Here is an 18,743-nt window from a genome sequence, read left to right as displayed (position 1 = left end):
GGCAGATGGCCGGGAGCCAGCGTCGGGAGCGAAGCCTTTTTAAAATGTTTTATTTTTTCGGGATACCGGCGGCAGCGGGCATCGTGATTGACGTTGGATCTACTTCAGGGGACACTCTTATTTTTCTTCTTTTATTAAAGGACTCGTCAAAGACTGTCTCCTGCCTTTTTTCAAACTACACTTTTTTATTGTGAATGGGTAGCGGTACCATGTACCCCATACACATTCACATGGAGGGGGCCGGGATCTGGGGGCCCCCTTGCTAAAGGGGGCTTACAGATTCCGATAAGTCCCCTGCTGGCAGCCCTTAACAACAGGCCAGGGTTGTGGGGAAGAGGCCCTTGTCCCCATCAACATGGGGGCAAGGTGCTTTGCGGGGGACCCCCCCAAAGCACCCTCCCCATGTTGAGGGCATGTGGTCTTGTATGGTTCAGGAGGGGGGGTGCTCGCTTGTCCCCCCCTTTCCTGACCTGTCAGGCTGCATGCTCGGATAAGAGTCTGGTATGGATCTTGAGGGGGGGACCCCACGCCATTTTTCTTAATTTTGGCATGGGGGTTCCTCTCAAAACCCATATCAGAACCCATATCAGGCTTGCTATGAATGGAGGGGGGACCAAACAACGTTGTTTTATATTTTTTTCATTATTTTTAATGCCCTTTTTATGCAGCTGAGCTGCAATATGTAGGTGGGGTGTTGTGTGGGTGTGGCTTTGGCTTTAGTGTAGGTGGAGACACAGGGGGCCCTATTATTTCTTATTTCCCAGGAGCCCCATGAGTTTTCAGTCCGCCCCTGCCTAGTACTATATACAGTAGAACACTAAGTAATACTGATAAAGTGCACTGCACCAGCAGGATATTATAGAAGTCTATGACAAAGCACAGCTAACACAGGAAAGTTGCAGATGCACTGTGCTGCACCCACAGTGCAGGTAAACTGCAGCACATTAGCGTGAAACAGTCTTATAGGGGGCTCAGAAAAGTAAGGGTTCATTTACATTTGCAGTTTGGGGGTTGGTAAAACCCCATAGTTATGGTGTTTTTTTTTTACCACCCCTGCCCCAACTGAATCCCCATTAGCTGCAGTGGCCAGGAGTGTACACATGTCTCAGCTGCAGCAGGAGGTTTCCCCCCTGTCATGGTTAGTGGGTGTAGCATGTGCCAAGCATGACCCATTCAAGTAAATGAGGCCGCTCTGCGAGTGCCCTGCAACCTTGTGCAGTATAGCAAACAAGGTGTTAAATCAAGCAGCATTATGTTGCTTTCCCACCAGCTGCTTTAACCCCTTGAACCCTGCAGAAGCAGTTGAAGGGCGCTTGCAAAGTTGCCCTAATTACTTGAATGGGTCACGATTAGCAGGCGGTAGCACCCACCAAAAGCAACAGGGGGTTTAATTCCTGCTGCGGCATGTGTACACCTTTGGCTGATGCCTCAGCAGCTAAAGGGAGTAGGGCGGTTGAACCACAGGGTTTTTAGCACTCCAAAACTTCATGTGTGAACGAGCCCTAATGGTGCAACGAAGGGCTCATTCATAAGTGCAGCAGGCACTGCTGCTCCTCTGAAAAGCGATCTGAGTGTGTTTGACCATTGTTGAGGAGGCGATATGTTGTCTCCTCACCTCACCACCTGATTTAAACCCATTATTGCTGTGCAATGCATGTGATTGCGACACAGCAGTACGACAATTGGTGGTTTAAATCAAGTGTGAAGAGGCAACATTGTGCCCAGTGATCTTTGACTTCTCTCATGTTCAGGTAGATCTCCACCTCTTTACTGTAAGGTTATCTGCCCTTACCTAGATGCTTATTTTTACCAATGCTTAATAATTTGTTAGATTTTTTTAAATTGTGACTTTAGGAGAGACTGTATGTAGTTCAAGGAACACAGGCTACCAGTATAGCTCAGCCCAAATGGCTTTACAATATCAATAAGCCCTGTGCTGGAGTTTTCTTTGCATGCCAGGTATGCTTAATGTACTTGAAGTGTTACTAAACTCAGGACCGTGCATTCACTATATCTAGTCTCCCACAGTACACAGAACATGAAAGCGCAATTATTTTAGTAATTATAAACTGCTAAATACCTTTTCTCATCAGCAGTATATATAGTCTTGTGACTTCTATCAGTGTCCAGCCGAGCACTGGTTAAAGCTTGTGGGAGATTTAATTCTTCCCTGCTTGTCCTATGAGGCTCCATATCCCCTGGCCCTCTGTTTGGACAGTGCTGATCACATGCACTCCCCGAGAAAAAAAAAAACTCTCGCAATACACACCAAACTGATCATGTGTATCTTGCCCCCAAGGCTCTGTTTTATCAGCAGATGGATTGGGGACAGTAGAAGAAGGGGAGGATCAGAGAAGACAGGATCAAACAACCTTTTTACACAATGCAGAGGATTAACCCCTTAGGTTAGACTGAGTTTACTGTTGTGGGTTTAGTAACACTTTAATTACTCTGATTCTGAAGTGAAACAAACTTGGTATGCTTCAAACACATTTACAATAGGCTAATCTCAATTTTCTAAGTATCACGTACCTGGTGATGGAGGCCAATGGAGAGAGGGCTTCCCTTGTGGCTAAGTTCCGGACTCCCCTGAGAGTGGAACAGCAGGAGTCTGGCCCAAAGTTGCACAGGTCGCCTGTAGGAGTGCTGGTTGGTGGTCCACTCAGAAGCACAGCTGGTGCACGGAGATAGGTCTGCAGACAGGAGGCGCCTGTGCATGGTATGCAAGCCCTTTTGGGATTTGGATGTTTACTGGATAGTCGGTGCAAGCCAAGGTCAGGTACCAGGTGGGAATCAGAGAGGTCGTAGTCAGATGGGATAGCCGAAGTCATACACAGAGGAGCGAGATTGAGTGTATCCGTAAGCCAAGCTCAGGTCAGAGCAGGGGTAAATCAGAGTAGACAGGTCCAGGAGCAAGTCGAGTCGATAACAGGTAATCACAAGTCAGAACCACAGGGCACAGGAAGCTAGAGATCATCCAGCAACCAGAGGAAGTGATGAGCCTCCTTATAAAGGCCATCTGGCACCAGACTGAGGCTGATGTGTCCTTCTGCGGCCATATAGAGTATTGGCAGAAATGCCAGATCTTCCAGAACTCCTGCCATGGACAGGACCCTGACACTAAGGCCCTGATTCACTATTGGGCGTGGGCGCATATTTATGGGCTTAAGCCCAATTTTCATGGGCGTCCGTCCATTTTTGACCCTGCAACCTAATTCACTATTGAGCAGAGCCCATAAGCAGACGCCCAATCTAATTCACAAAAAGACACACGCCCGGAATCAGACTCACAAAAGCAGACTTGCTAAGAAGCACGTCTAACACCATGAAAAATCACTGTAGAGACATGTTCACTTAGAAATTTGCTTTGCCAAATATCAGGACTTCACTTTAAACAATATCTGCTATTTCCAAAAAAATTAAGAATGTGTTAAAAATCGTTTTTCTCAAGGAAATCGACACAGTAAAAATCTAGATGCCCGTGCAGTGTCTTTGGCAGATAGAACTGAGCATGTGCAGAACACATTTTAGTCCTCTGCCATGGGCGTTTGCTTTTTAGCCACTGACTAATAGTGAATCTGATTGTGGATTCCTCTGACAGCCGGCACTCGGTCGCGACTACTGTGTTTAATAAACAGCATTAAGCATATCTTCATGTAATCTAATTAGATTTCCTTCGTTTTAGTGATTATATTTTTGTTTCTTATCCTTTATAATTATTTCTGTTATGATTTTACTTATTTTGAAGGTCTAGATAAAATTTATTTTGAAAGCTGAATGTAAAAATAAAGGTCCGCAATAAAAAAAAAAAAAAAAAAAACAGCGTGGGTCCCCCCTCTCATCCATACCAAGCCCTTCAGGTCTGGTATGGATATTAAGGGGGAACTCCATGCTGAAATTTAAAAAAAAAACAGCGTGGGTCCCCCTCAATATCCATACCAGACCTTTATCCGAGCATGCAGCCCGGCAGGTCAGGAAAGGGGGGGGGGGACGAGCGAGCGCCCCCCCCCTCCTGAACCATACCAGGCCACATGCCCTCAACATGGGGGGGGTGCTTTGGGGCAGGGGGGCTCCCCCCCCAAAGCACCTTGTCCCCATGTTGATGAGGACAAGGGCCTCTTCCCCACAACCCTGGCTGGTGGTTGTGGGGGTCTGCGGGCGGGGGGCTTATCAGAATCTGGAAGCCCCCTTTAACAAGGGGGCCCCCAGATCCCGGTCCCCCCCCCTACGTGAATGATTCTGCGGTACACGGTCCACAGACTCATTCACAAAAAAACTAAGTGTGGTGTAAAAAAAACACAGTACAGGGTCTTTGACAAGTCCTTTATTAAAACAATGTCCCCCGAAGTAGATCCAACGTCAATCGCGGTGGCGGCGACCCAAAAAAAGGAAAAAAAAAAAAAGGTTCCGCTCCCGTCCGAGGCTTCCAGCCTAGTGAAGAAAAGCCTAGCTGACAGTTCTTATATAGGTATGGGCGGGGCCAGCCGGGGACATCATCCCAGTGACCCGCCCCATGTCACATGCTTGCTGTTCCCGGCTGGCCCCGCCCATACCTATATAAGAACTGTCAGCTAGGCTTTTCTTCACTAGGCTGGAAGCCTCGGACGGGAGCGGAACCTTTTTTTTTTTTTCCTTTTTTCGGGTCGCCGCCGCCGCGATTGACGTTGGATCTACTTCGGGGGACATTGTTTTAATAAAGGACTTGTCAAAGACCCTGTACTGTGTTTTTTTTACACCACACTTAGTTTTTTTGTGAATGAGTCTGCGGACCGTGTACCGCGGAATCATTCACGTAGGGGGGTGACCGGGATCTGGGGGCCCCCTTGTTAAAGGGGGCTTCCAGATTCTGATAAGCCCCCCACCCGCAGACCCCCACAACCACCGGCCAGGGTTGTGGGGAAGAGGCCCTTGTCCTCATCAACATGGGGACAAGGTGCTTTGGGGGGGGAGCCCCCCCTGCCCCAAAGCACCCCCCCCATGTTGAGGGCATGTGGCCTGGTATGGTTCAGGAGGGGGGGGGCGCTCGCTCGTCCCCCCCCTTTCCTGACCTGCCGGGCTGCATGCTCGGATAAGGGTCTGGTATGGATATTGAGGGGGACCCACGCTGGTTTTTTTTTTAATTCCAGCGTGGAGTTCCCCCTTAATATTCATACCAGATCCGAAGGGCTTGGTACAGATGGGAGGGGGGACCCCACGCTTTTTTTTTATTATTTATGCAATAAAGGGAATTATTTTACATTCAGCTGTCAGTGGGGAACCCCGCTGACAGATGAAACATTAACTCATGGCTGTCGCTCCTACAATCCCGCATGAGTTATGTTATCAACTCATGCAGCATTTTAGTAATGAAAACCAATGCAGCGCTCATGTTTCAGCTGTCGGCGGATTTCCCCACTGACAGTTGAATGTCAAAGTATTGCAGTGATTTATAAACAGTTCTTTAAATAACTGGCGTGGGGTCCCCCCTCCCATCCATACTAAGCCCTTCGGGTCTCGTATGGATGTTAAGGGGTAACTCCACGCTGAAATTAAATAAAAAACAGCATGGGGTACCCCCCTAAATCCATAACACATACTTATCCGAGCATGCAGCCCGGCAGGTCAGGAAAGGGGGGGACGACGACGAGCGAGTGCCTCCCCCCCTCCTGAACCATACCAGGCCACATGCCCATACCAAATTATTCAAACATTTGTAAACAGACCAATTAACTGAAATGGTTTGACATTTGTACCCCAAATATGACGTTCCCTGAGGCGTTGGTAAACCGAGGTACGCCTGTATTAGTATTGCAATCCTTTGTATTGGGATACATAGAACCAACATACATCTGAATTGGCAACATAGCACAACATTTGTGTCACATTGGAGATATCTGGCTAGTTAAACTGACCATGCCCAGGGACCTAGGATTGATTCACAGCACAGAAATACAGGCTGGGTTAGCAATGTAGCTCCGTGGGTTAGTGGTTAGCACTGCTGCCTCACAACTCTAGGGTTGTCGGTTCAAATCCCAACCCCGGCGAGGTAGTAGCATGATCTCCGTGTGTGGCTGTCTTCACATACATGTTCTGGCAACATCTTTGCATTCTGTCTAAATGATCCCTAAAATGTGAATTAGAATGAGGCCTTGTCTGTTGAAACACCTTCAAAGCTGCACCTTATGTGAATGTCATACAATGGGATAAGATAAGGGCCTGAATTATTTGATAATGATGGTTTACACTCCACCCACTTTTGTGAAGGATTTGGCAAGCAAAGAGCTGACAGAGAGAGAGAAGAGTGAGACGAAGAAGAGTGAGCGAGAGATACATATGAAGAGTGATAAAGAGAGACATTCAGAAGAGTGAGCGAGAGAGAAGAGCGAGCCAGTGAGACAAAGAAGAGTGAGCAAGAGATACATACTGAAGAGTGATAAAGAGAGACATTCAGAAGAGTGAACGAGAGAGAAAAGACTTGGTTGGTGAATCCACACATCAAACTTGTCACAAATCCTGGCGTGCATTTTTCCCCCAAATGCATAGCAGACCCTTATCCCAGCAGGCAGGTACCGCACGCCTTCAAAGATTTATTTCCTTTGTTGATTTTCCTGCTTCGCTCACACTATATGCAATTGAAAATTACTCTTTAAGTTGCCAATTTTACTGTGTTTTCTAGAGAATTACTAACTAGTTGTGTTTTCAATTGTGTGTAGCATTGCGATTTCTATTTGAGTCTAGATGTTAAATTGCTAATAAATGGCCACAATTCTCAAATACCTTTGAACTCTCGCTGCAACAAATGGTGTATGTTAATACACTCACATTCATTATATCCAATATCAGGTACGATGTCAATGCACATATCGCACCTGAAATTGCACACCCTGGATGTGACTTGTCATGTGATTGGCATGGCCAGCAGCTTGCTCTTTGCATGGCAAATTGCACCCAATGTTACTGGGGGCCAACACCACTGTCACATCTAATCCGATGCGGCAATTGTCCAACTTACAGTGAAGTTGCACGAGTTCACAATCCAATTGGATGTGAACAGAGCCTACAGTGGCCAATAGGGTGCGACTTGGTCTACGATTTGCAAGTCGCCTGTCATGCCAATTGCATGGCAATCGCAAACAATGTTACTGGGGGCTACCCGGTCACATTAAAGCAGATTTCTAAGTGGTGTTATTGACACCACAGTCACATCATGTGACTTGCATAGAAGTTGCATGATTTCAAAGTCGGGGTACATGGTGATTTCAAGTGCAATTTGCAAGACATTCGACATCGATCTCTCAGCAAATTGCATGAAAAGTAGTGTATTCATTACTCTATTATTACTTGCGGCTCCTACCAAGTTTGAACCACAACAATATGAACGCTCCAATAGCGTGCTCATTGAGTGGGACTTGGCATGTGATTTGCACAACATGCAAGCTGTAAATCGTCTGCAAAGTCGCACCCTATTGTCTGCTATTAGAGTGACCACATGGGTGCATTTCAAACACTGATTTCTATAGTAGTACATGTACTACTTTAGTGGCAATTTGCATAGAGATCTGTGTCAGATGTCTTGAAAATTGCATTGAAATGGTCAACTTTACTGTAAGTTGCATGATTTGTAAATCAGCTTTGCCCAGAGTGTAATGTTTGGTGATGTTTGATTTCTGGAGTGTTTTACCAATTGATGGGAAATTCACCATACTAGTCAAATCGATTTGTCATTTTCAGTATTGCATACAAGATGTGGTCATGTGACTGTCTTAACTCATGCGAGAATCTGGAGGGAATTGTGACCATAGTAGCAATAAAGGTTCCAATTGGGGTTCCCTTTCACATCCCTGCTCAATGTTCTGTTGTATGCTGCACACGTACATTTCACTGTATATTTCTTTCTGATTTGTGGGGCCTGTATACCAAGGGTTAATGCAGGTAGGAAGCGGATTCATCTGGTGAAAACACTTTCACTGACCAAACTAAGGTCAGTGGTGGGTGTGGCTTCATTGGGTGTGGGGCCTTGTTTGGCGTGCTCCAAATACAACCTAGCTTATATAAAGATGTGCAGTAGGGAGTGATTTGGCCTGTTACTAGGCCGGGTGGTTTGTGACTAAGTCCTTGCTTGTAGTGGTTTGGGGGAGGAAGAGATTTTGTGCTGAATTGCCCCAGACACCACTCAGGCTGTGTTTGGAAGTGGGCTGGGAATGTTTGCATATTTTTGGCCTTGTAAAGTGTGTTTGTGTGTTATTGCACAATGATTGTGTTTTTTCTTTTTGCATTGAAAGCCTCACACATGTCAATCGTTTTGTTTAAAATCTGCTCTTGTTTTAATTTTGCTTGCTTATTTAGACTCAAATGCATTTTTCTTACAAACCTGCTGACAAATGTATGTGTAGGGGGTTTGTAGAGGTGGGAGGGGTTTTTCACATATGTCTTGTTTTCTTTATATTTTGATGTGTAGACTTTTGTGAATGGATCTTTATACTAAATGATTGTGTAAGTAAACCTTATGTGCACGAAAATGTTACTTGATTCATCTTCCCCTTTGTTTCCTGCTATAACCTGAGCACACACAGTTCATTAGAAGTATCTTTAGATTGTAAGCTCTTATGAGCAGGAGTGTTTTCTTTTTGCCACATCAATCCTATTTTTGTGACTCACCAAGATATTGACTGTACCTACTTGTTCCTGCTGACCAAATAAATGAAGATATATTTGATCAATAAATGTCTGACCGATGTTTTTGTGTTTATTTTATGTTCAATATATGAACAACCTTAATAGTTACTTTGTATACTTATATAATCTGCTCAAATGTAGCTTGTAAGAGCGTGAATATGCAAGTGGGTGCAAACTGGCTTTTTCAAAACCAAACAAAAAATAAAAAACCTGCTTGCACCACAATATTATGTACTAATGAATATGTCACATTCACTGTGCAGCCAGCTACAGGTTTTCTACAATTTGATTTACAGTAATAAAATAGTCCCCACTGTATGTTGATTTTTGGCCTTTGGCAACAAAGATATATTAGCCAAGGTTTAAAAAGAAAAAAAATCACTAAAACACACATTCGCGAAAGCTATCATAGCCGTGCATAGAAATGAGCGATCGTGCATAGATATGCGCGATCGTGCACAAATAAACGCCAAACAGGTGTCCCCCATGGCGCACGAGCAGCTATCCTCCTGGAAGTCCGTCATCTGGTGCGCACGCACCCGGAAGTGGTTGTGGGGAGTGTAAGTGGATGAGAAGTGGTTGGAGGTTTTGTGTTGGTTGAAAATTTTGATAACTTTATTGGCATTTGGACATGGCGAGAGCACAGTTCTCAACTGAGGAGATGATCCTTATATGTAAAGTAACTGTGGCCATTGCAAATATGTTTATAACATGTGAGGGACAAGTAATTGTAATTTTGTGGGTGGGGCCTAGCAGAATCTCACTTGGTGCACATGCTACTTATCTGTACATTAGCTCCTGGGTATTGATGGGTCAATTATATTAACCACTTGCCTACTGGGTACTCCTACCCCCTTCCTGTCCTGGCCAATTTTCATCTTTCTGCGCTGTTACCCTTTGAATGACAATTGTGCGGTCATGCCACATTGTACCCATCTTACATTTGTATCAGTTTTTTCAGACAAATAGAGCTTTCTTTGGGTGGTATTGACTTGCTGCTGTGAGTTTTACTTTTTGCTCGATAAACCACAAAATAGCTCATAATGAATAAAAGGCTGTTTATATTATAACATTTGGTAAACTGGTAATTTAGCAACACTGATGTGCGTTGATGAGGCGGCACTGCTGGCCACAGGTGGGCGGAACTGTTGGGTGGCACTGGTGGGCACTGATCATCGGGGTCGACCCCTGCTTTGATAACTGCTGGTTCTCGGCAGTACTTTCCACACATTCTGACAGCGTGATGAAAGTGCAGCCAAGACCCGGCAAATGCATTTCCCGGTGATCAGCGTGTCATTGGACATGGCTGATCACATGGTAAAAAGCCGCTGTGATTGGTCTTTACCACATCACGTGATCAGCTGTGTCCTTAGGACACAGCAATCACGGAGAGCGCGTTCTGCCAGGATGTCATATGACACCCTCCCAGAGCTGCCTGGATGCAGTGTAGCGTTATTCGGCTATCTGCGGTCGCCAAATAGGTAACCAGCTAGGCCTTCATGGCTAATCTTTGAATATCTGGACATGTATACTGCGTATAATGCATTACATTCTACAATGTGTTGGTGTACACGGTATCACAGTGTGCAATGTGTTGCTGGATTCTGCATGACAGTGGACAGCGTATCACAGTGTGCAATGCGTAGCTCCAGCCTGCATGACAGTGTACAGTGCATTACAGTCTACAATGTGTGGGTGTACACGGTATCACAGTGTGCAATGCGTTGCTCCATCCTGCATGACAGAGTACAGTGCATTACAGTCTACAATGTGTGGGTGTACACGGTATCACAGTGTGCAATGCGTTGCTCCATCCTGCATGACAGAGTACAGTGCATTACAGTCTACAATGTGTGGGTGTACACGGTATCACAGTGTGCAATGCGTAGCTCCAGCCTGCATGACAGTGTACAGTGCATTACAGTCTACAATGTGTGGGTGTACACGGTATCACAGTGTGCAATGCGTTGCTCCATCCTGCATGACAGTGTACAGTGCATTACAGTCTACAATGTGTGGGTGTACACGGTATTACTTTGTACAGAGTATTACAGTGTGCAATGCGTTGTACACTGCAGTGTGCACTAAAGCATTTTACACTCATGCACTGTACACACTAACGCATTTGACATTTCTAGTGTGCAATGCCTTGGACAGTACAATGCATTTGCAGTATTGGTGTATGTTTATTAAGCACAGATAATTCATCTGATTTTAGTTATCAAGGAGAAGTCTTCTCTGTCCCCCTGTTTATGAGGTGGAGGACAATTGTTTTCCGAAGAGGAGAGGAGACATTTTTTCAAGGAGATCTGTATAGATTTCCAGAGATATGTGTAGATGGTTGAGGGGCTGCATGTGATCTCCGGAGATAATTGTGATTAATGATCACCTGAGTTAAACCAGTGAATGAAAAGTGTAAAAAAACATGGATTGAAAATAATCTGCACTGACCACTGTGCTTTGTCAAGCCACATATTGGCACATTCTGGTGTCACACAGATGCCATGTGAAATTTGCAGTGTTTTCTGTGCAAGCGCTGCACCGCATCACAACCGCAACCCCTTCATGCCACCTGCTGCGGCTTTCTAGGTGAAGTTACCAACACACCAATATTGGTACACAAAGCGTATTGCGATTTGCCAAATTGGATGGCATGCCTATTCACACCCATGTGCATACCCTGAAAAAGGGTCCTGCACATTTTTGGCCCGGATGCGGTGCAATTTGAGGTGTGCAAAATGTTTGTCTCTAATTGCAACGCACACAAATTGCATGTGATTTGCCCAGGAGTGCGGTGTTAGACCACAATGCATGTATGTGAAGCCAGAATAAAAGGATGTGGATTTTGTCTATTTTTACTTGCGCATGTTAACATTATGTAAGTGCATTTTTCTTCTGTTTAACATGCTATAGAAATGCAACATGCATTTGGATGGAGTGTTTTTGTATGTGCATTTTGGAAGTATTCTAAACACACATTGACCCTAGGGCCACACCATATCTTATGCAGGCCATAGATGGGTCGAAAATTGGCCGATTTTTCGGCCGAAAATAAAATCGGCCGATTTTCGGATCGTTGGTGGGCTATTTGTTCGGCCGTTTTTCGGTATTTTGGCAGATTTTTTTTTTCGGTAAAGTTGGAAAAAAACGGCCGAATTTGCCGATCGGCCGATTTTTGCGGCAATGATGGGCAAATCGGCCGATTTTTTTACTGATAAAAAATCTGCACATGAGCAGTGACCTGCAAGAGGAAGACAAAAAGAAGAAAAAGAAGAAGAGGATGATGATGATGAAGATGATGAAGAAGAGGATGATGATGAAGAAGAAGAAGAAGATGATGAAGAGGAAGAAGAGGATGATGATGAAGAAGAAAAGGAAGAAGAAGAGGAAGAAGAAGGATGAAAAATGAGAGGAATTCCAGTATGGCAAAAAGTGTCCCTGCAGAGAGCTCCGCTATTTCTTTGACAGTTCCTTGACATTTACAGCGGTTGCAACATTGTATCTATTTGTTTCCGAATAAAAACATCTGTATCCGAAATGGATACAAATACATTGTTGCAACCGCTATAAATGTCAAAGAACTGTCAAAGAAATAGCGGAGCTCTCTGCAGGGACACTTTTTGCCGGCTGTAGACGGGATGAAAATCGGCCGATTTTTTTTTTACCATTGCTGGTAACGTCGGCCGCTTGAACAACCGATTTTTCATTTTTTAAAAGAAAAATCGGCTGTTTTTCTCCCCGTCTATGGCCTGCATAAGCATTAGTGTGCCTGGGGGAGGGGGGGACCTTTGGCCTTTCCAAACACAGTAGATGCTCCAAGAATGTTTCCTTAAACTCTTGAAATGGTTAAAAAGGAAAGACACTCTAGATAGCCTGCACTGAGAATTGACTGTCATGATGACGTGTCAATGATTATTTGCTCTCATTTTTCAGGAGTGGTACTGCTTGCGGTTGAAGCTGGTAGAAATCCACCTTCACGTCCTCCACTCACCTTCACTTGTGGCCAGTGGATATTTTGTGGCCGCAGGCAAGAACTGGCATCGAGGACCTGCATAATGACCCTGGCATGCCAGAGGTGGTTTGGAAGCAGCACAGCAATTTGACCATCCCTTTCCTCTATGTTGGTTTTAGGGGTGCAGAATTGCTTCTCGTTCGTGAACGGACTGTCGCCGGATATCAGAGTCCCCATATTTTCAAGATATGTTTTAGCCATGTTGGCTTATTTTTATGTTATTTTCCAAGTGTGTCGCACCTAACCGCACAGTAGTGTGGTGCCATGCGTATTTGTGGCTGTGAATGGGGCTGTTTTTAATAGACGTGTGTAGGTGCAACAACGTTTTCATCATGGTACCTGCGCACATCTACACAGGGCATTGCATTTCTTTGCTGTGCTGGAAAATGTGTGTTCTTGCATGCGTTTCTGCACCACCAATGGTGTGAACAAGTCCTAAGGGCTGGTTCACACTATAGAAACAGTCTAGATGTGTTCCTGATGGGTTTTTTTCATGCCCTTTTGGCATGCATGTTTAGTGTGTTCCAGTACATTTTGGATGCGTTTTGGACATGTTTACATTGCATTTTTGTATCCCTTCCACTTATTTTTTTCTATTTTCTTTGTATTCAATGTAGTTAGGGACATGTGCGTTTTAGTACATTCAAGGACGTTTCAATGTGTTCCAGTACAGTTCTGTGCAGAAACAATGCAGCGTGGTCAACTTTGTTTACAGCACCTGCAATGCATTGAAAATGCAAGCGCTCATGTGAACTATGACATTGACAACCATATAACCTTCTTTCTGTGCGTTTGTGATGCTGAAAAAGCAACTGAAACACATGTAGTGTGAACTGGCCCTAAAGGTTATTACAGGTCAGGGAACAGGACTGACCAGGAATTGTGAATTCAATCAGACTAGTGGTGAGATACAATCAGCAATTGTATAATAATGTGAGATCTGAGCTGTAGCTGATAGAAAATGAGACACATTCACTTGATCAGTAAATAGATAGTTAAAGAGTGGGGCGGTGATCCATAGATTTGCATATGGGACAGGTGATGATGGGGTGGGGGAGGGGGTCAAGTTGTATAAGGAGACAGATTTAAAAGAGAAAAAAGTTACAATGAAATATACACGGCATGAAACTTGCACATGACCTAATTGGCAGAAGAACAGTACGCAAGTAACATTCATCCACTTTCTAGTCATTAGGCAAAATCATAATTGATTGATCAATATTCCTGCCACAACCCAGAAAATTGATCTCCATTTTTTTGGGATGTTGCCAAGACTGGGATTAGAACCCATGACCCAAGTGCTGTAAGTTCTGAGCTCTAACCACTAAACCACTGTGGGAAACACAGTTTGAGTTATAATGTAGAATAGTTACATTGTTTAAAAATGATAAAGCGAGCGCTGGTCAAATGATATAGACTAGTAAAATGGTATTACACAAGATAAATATAACCACGAACAGTAGTGCATGAACTCGTGAAAGGTCATCCACCCCTGTGACAGTGTACTACACTATTGAGCACCTTTCTGGCTCCTGTGGCTGAGCTAATTCCTCCCCAGGACCATTTGGGCACCCACCCTGATGGATGGATGGATGGATGGAGCTGGATGACTAACCCATAGCTGCCAGCATACCGCTGCACCCCCAGATGTGCGATGTGTATAACCCATGCACATTAATACTTTTGTTCTGGTGAGTGTAGACCAGTCCCAAGGGTGGTTTACCTTTCACGAGTTCATGCACTACTGTCCGTCACGGAGAGAACACATGTGCCATTCATAGGCACTCTCTGAGTTGGTACTCTCACACCAAGGACATTCCATTATTCAGGAATAATTATATGAACTTATTTTAGCACGATTTACCAGTTTACATCATTATTGCAATTCTTTACACTTTTTGGTTTTTACATGCGTTCATTATTGATCACATGCATTTATAGCGCTGCACTTGTCTTTAACATAGAATAGTTATGTGATTAAAGAGAATGAAGATATATAACTATATTGGGAAATTAGAAGTATATAAATTATTTGAGATATAAGTGTGAAAATGTTTAACATTTGAAAATAGAATGTATGACATTCATTAGTAAATGCAATACTTTCCTGATCATTTTGGAGAAACAGCAAAAAAAAAAAATAGCAAAAGAGAATTTTCAGAATGTAATAGTACAGCTGTATTAGAATTTTCTATCAGAAAAACGCCAATGTTAATAAAGCCCGCGCTTGTGCGATATCTAGCGAATATATCCGGTATTGCACCTAAAAATGTGCCAGACAGGATACCTCATTCACTAATGGCAAAGTAGTCAGTAGACGCTTGTTAATGAGCTTGCTAGACGCTGGTCAGACCACTGATTGATTGACCGGAGTCTGCCTGAATGGTCAGTCTCTGCTATTACACTCACATCTTAGTGAATCAGGGCCTAAGTTTCAGTGTGATAATATTTAAGTCTGGATAAAGCATTGTAGATTTTCCTACTAACAGAAAAGATGACATTACAATGCCAGTCAAGATAGCAGTGGTCTGTCCCAGATATCCAATTATTTTAAGATTTATCCATTGACACATAAGTCTTCAGTCACACCAAATCTGACTTGAAGTTACCCGATTTCAAAGTCGGATGGCAGTGCGACTTCAGGTGCCAGTTGCAAGACATCTCTGCGACTTCAAGAATAGTTGTCTGTGCAAATTGCACCAGAACTTGCAAAAAGTAGTGTGTGAACCACTTTTAAAATTGGTACGACTCCAATGGAGTCAGAATCACACTGGTATGATTGCTTCCATTGCAGACAATAGGGTGTGACTTGTCATGCGATTTGAAAGTTTCAAATCACATGACAAGTCGCACCGGTGTGACCAAGGACTACAGGCCCTGCTTACCTAGTTCAGTGAAAGTTATGATACTGCTGAGTTGTAGAACTTCTGTTAAGAAAGTTGATTGGAACTCCTGGTGGGGGTTGTGTTTAAAGGAGAAGTTCACCTTTGGAACATATTACATGTTCCAGTCATTTTTAGGATGGAACATTTAACATTTTCCCACTGCCACAGACGTGCCCGCAGCCCCCCTCCCTCTGACAGATAGTACAGGGAAACAGAGTTCTGTGAATGAGTGCCCACAAGTCCCGGCAGTCTTAGTGGCTGTTTGCTTGTAGTTTTCAATGAACTATCACAGTGCTGTGGAGCACCATGGTAGTTTATTAAAGCTTCCTGTCTGTATATCTGCTTGACTGTACATCCTGTACGGCAAGCAGATATTCTGAAAACGTCTGCAGGAGAACTGCATAGCATCAGCGACCTACTGATCACTGGTGCAATGCTTTACAGGCGCCTTTGGACAAAAAGAATAAATGCACATTTTTTTACCTACAAAAACTGTGCATTTATTTTTGTCCAAAAGGGGAACATATTCTTTAATGTTGACTTCTACAGACTTGAATCTAACTTGTGTTGCAGACTGGCATGTTTTAACAGAATAGGAGAGAGTCAGAGTTTCTGACTTTTGGGGGTGCCCAGACTTTCACACTCATGGCTACATTTGACAGAAGTAAAGCACAGTTCATTCTAATCTCCCTTTATGTAATACATACTTCCCTTTTTTGGTTTGCAGATTGACCAATGTTTACTTGGAGGTCTCTCTGCTGAAATACAAAATATATTTACAGCAATTTATTATCCTCCAGGTATTTTTGTTGTTTAAATATAAAACCAGAAAGATATGTCACACGCACTTTGTATTATTAATTAAATATCCCTCCTCCCTCATCAACAATATCGAATTGGATACAAGTCACTGCTGTGGCAAATGTCTCCATTCATAAACCAGACTACAATGCTGAGGAGGGCCAGGGTGCCAGACTGATGGATGGCTGCCAGTAGGTAGGGACGTATAGAAGAAAAGTACCAATTCCCAGAGGTCACAAGGATGCGATGGTTGAACTATACAGTTGTTCCCCCGTCCTTTCCTTACAGCAGCTAGTACATAGTTATATGCTTATGTTCTCATCTCACCCCTTGTATACCTGTTATAGTGAGGAGTTGGGTTATTCAGCTCTCCTTTATTCAGTTTTGTGAGTTTGCTGGCTGGGGTTAAAGGGGGCACAGGGCATAATGGATAAGTGGCAAAATCCACCCACTGTGCATTCACCTTAAATTCACCCCTCTTGGTGGTTTTCTGCCAAGGGAAGAATTTGTCATTTTATTCTTTCTAAAAGAACAGGTACTAGAAGAGACAGAAGCAACTTGAATGGTAATAGATGGAATGTCAAATCCAAAAGAGGAAGACAGCAGTACTGCTGGGCTACAGAAGGCTGACATGTGGTAGAGAGAGGTATGTGGATCATATTGTAAAGCCGTTATTTTTCTTAAAACAGAGAAGCTTTGTGTTCTCATCTACATATGGGATGCTGAGACTCATAATCTAATACCTTAGTGTTAATAATACACTGTTCAGTTCAGACACTGAATGTACAAAACGTCTGGGGTCATGAAAAGAGTGATGAAATTCCTTAGAAATGTTACTTGTTGTACCTGATTTATTAAGAGGTAGGGCACACAGAACTTAACAGAACGAAAAAAACAAAAAGCCCATCTCAGGGAGCATACATCATATCCACAACTGTACACACAAATATAGCCTAAAGTATATACACTGCTCATAAAAATTAAAGGAACACTTTTTAATCAGAGTATAGCATCAAGTCAATAACCTCCTGGGATATTGATCTGGTCAGTTAAGTAGCAGAGGGGGTTGTTAATCAGTTTCAGCTGCTTTGGTTTAATGAAAGTAACAACAGGTGCACTAGATGGGCAACAGTGAGATGGCCCCCAAAACAGGAATGGTTTTACAGATGGAGGCCATTGACATTTTTTTCCCTACTACTTTTCTGACTGTTTGTCACTATTATTATATTATTATTATTATTATACAGTATTTATGAAGCGCCAATGGTTCGCTCAGCGCTGTACATTACAATGGGGGACAGAACAATAACAATACAATACAATGCAAAACATGAGGGGATCGAGGGCCCTGCTTTTTCAAGCTTACAATCTAGGAGGGAGGGGATGGTTGCACAGGAGGAGAAAGCTGTGGGGGATGGAGTAGTAGGAAGAGTGGAGGAGGTCAGCAAGTTAGCAGGGGGTGGGGTAGGCTTCCCTGAAGAGGTGGGTTTTCAGGGTGCGCCTAAAGGAGAGGAGAGTAGGTGATAATCTGATGGCTTGGGGCAGGGAGTTCCAGAGGATGGGTGACACCCTGGAGAAGTCCTGGAGGCCGGCATGGGAGGAGGAGACCAGGGAACTAGAGAGAAGGAGGTCTTGTGAGGAGCGGAGTGTGCGTGTTGGGTGGTACTTGGATATTAGGTCGGTGATGTAGTTCGGGGCAGTATGGTGGACAGCTTTGTACGTCAGTGTTAGGATTTTGAATTTGATCCGTTGAGCAATCGGAAGCCAATGGAGGGATTGGCAGAGGGGGATGGTGTAAACGGAGCGGTTGGAAAGGTGAATGAGTCTGGCAGCCGTATTCAGGATTGATTGAAGCAGGGATAGCCAGCGGCAAGGCAGGCCAGTAAGGAGGGAGTTGCAGGAATTGAGTCGTGATATGATGAGGGAGTGGATGAGCTGTTTAGTGGTTTCTGGGGTTACGAACGTGCGTATTTTGGCGATGTTGCGGAGGTGGAGTCTGCATGAGTTTGTTAAAGATTGGACTTGGGGCTGGAAGGATAGGTTGGAGTACAGAATGACACCAAGTACTCTGGCCTGCGGGGCGAGTTTGATGGTGGCGTTGTTGGACATGATGGAGAAGTCAATGGGGGGTGGTGTGGGGGCTGGGGGGAAGACAAGAAACTCGGTTTTGGAGAGGTTCAGTTTAAGGAAGTGGAGCGACATCCAGTCTGATATGTCGCTCAGTAGGTGTGTGATTCAGGCGGAGACTGAGGGGGTGAGGTGGGGGGTTGAGAGATAGATTTGTGTGTCGTCGGCATATAGGTGGTAGTTGAAGCCGTGAGAGTGTATGAGTTGGCCAAGGGAGGAGGTGTAGATAGAGAAGAGAAGGGGCCCGAGGATGGAGCCTTGAG

This window comes from Staurois parvus, unplaced genomic scaffold, assembly GCF_062004578.1.
Source record: "Staurois parvus isolate SC_StPar_1 unplaced genomic scaffold, SC_StPar_1.0 ptg000267l, whole genome shotgun sequence".
NCBI classification, from domain to species: domain Eukaryota; kingdom Metazoa; phylum Chordata; class Amphibia; order Anura; family Ranidae; genus Staurois; species Staurois parvus.
The sequence above is the reverse complement of the archived record's forward strand: the minus strand, read 5'-3'. Positions refer to the sequence as shown.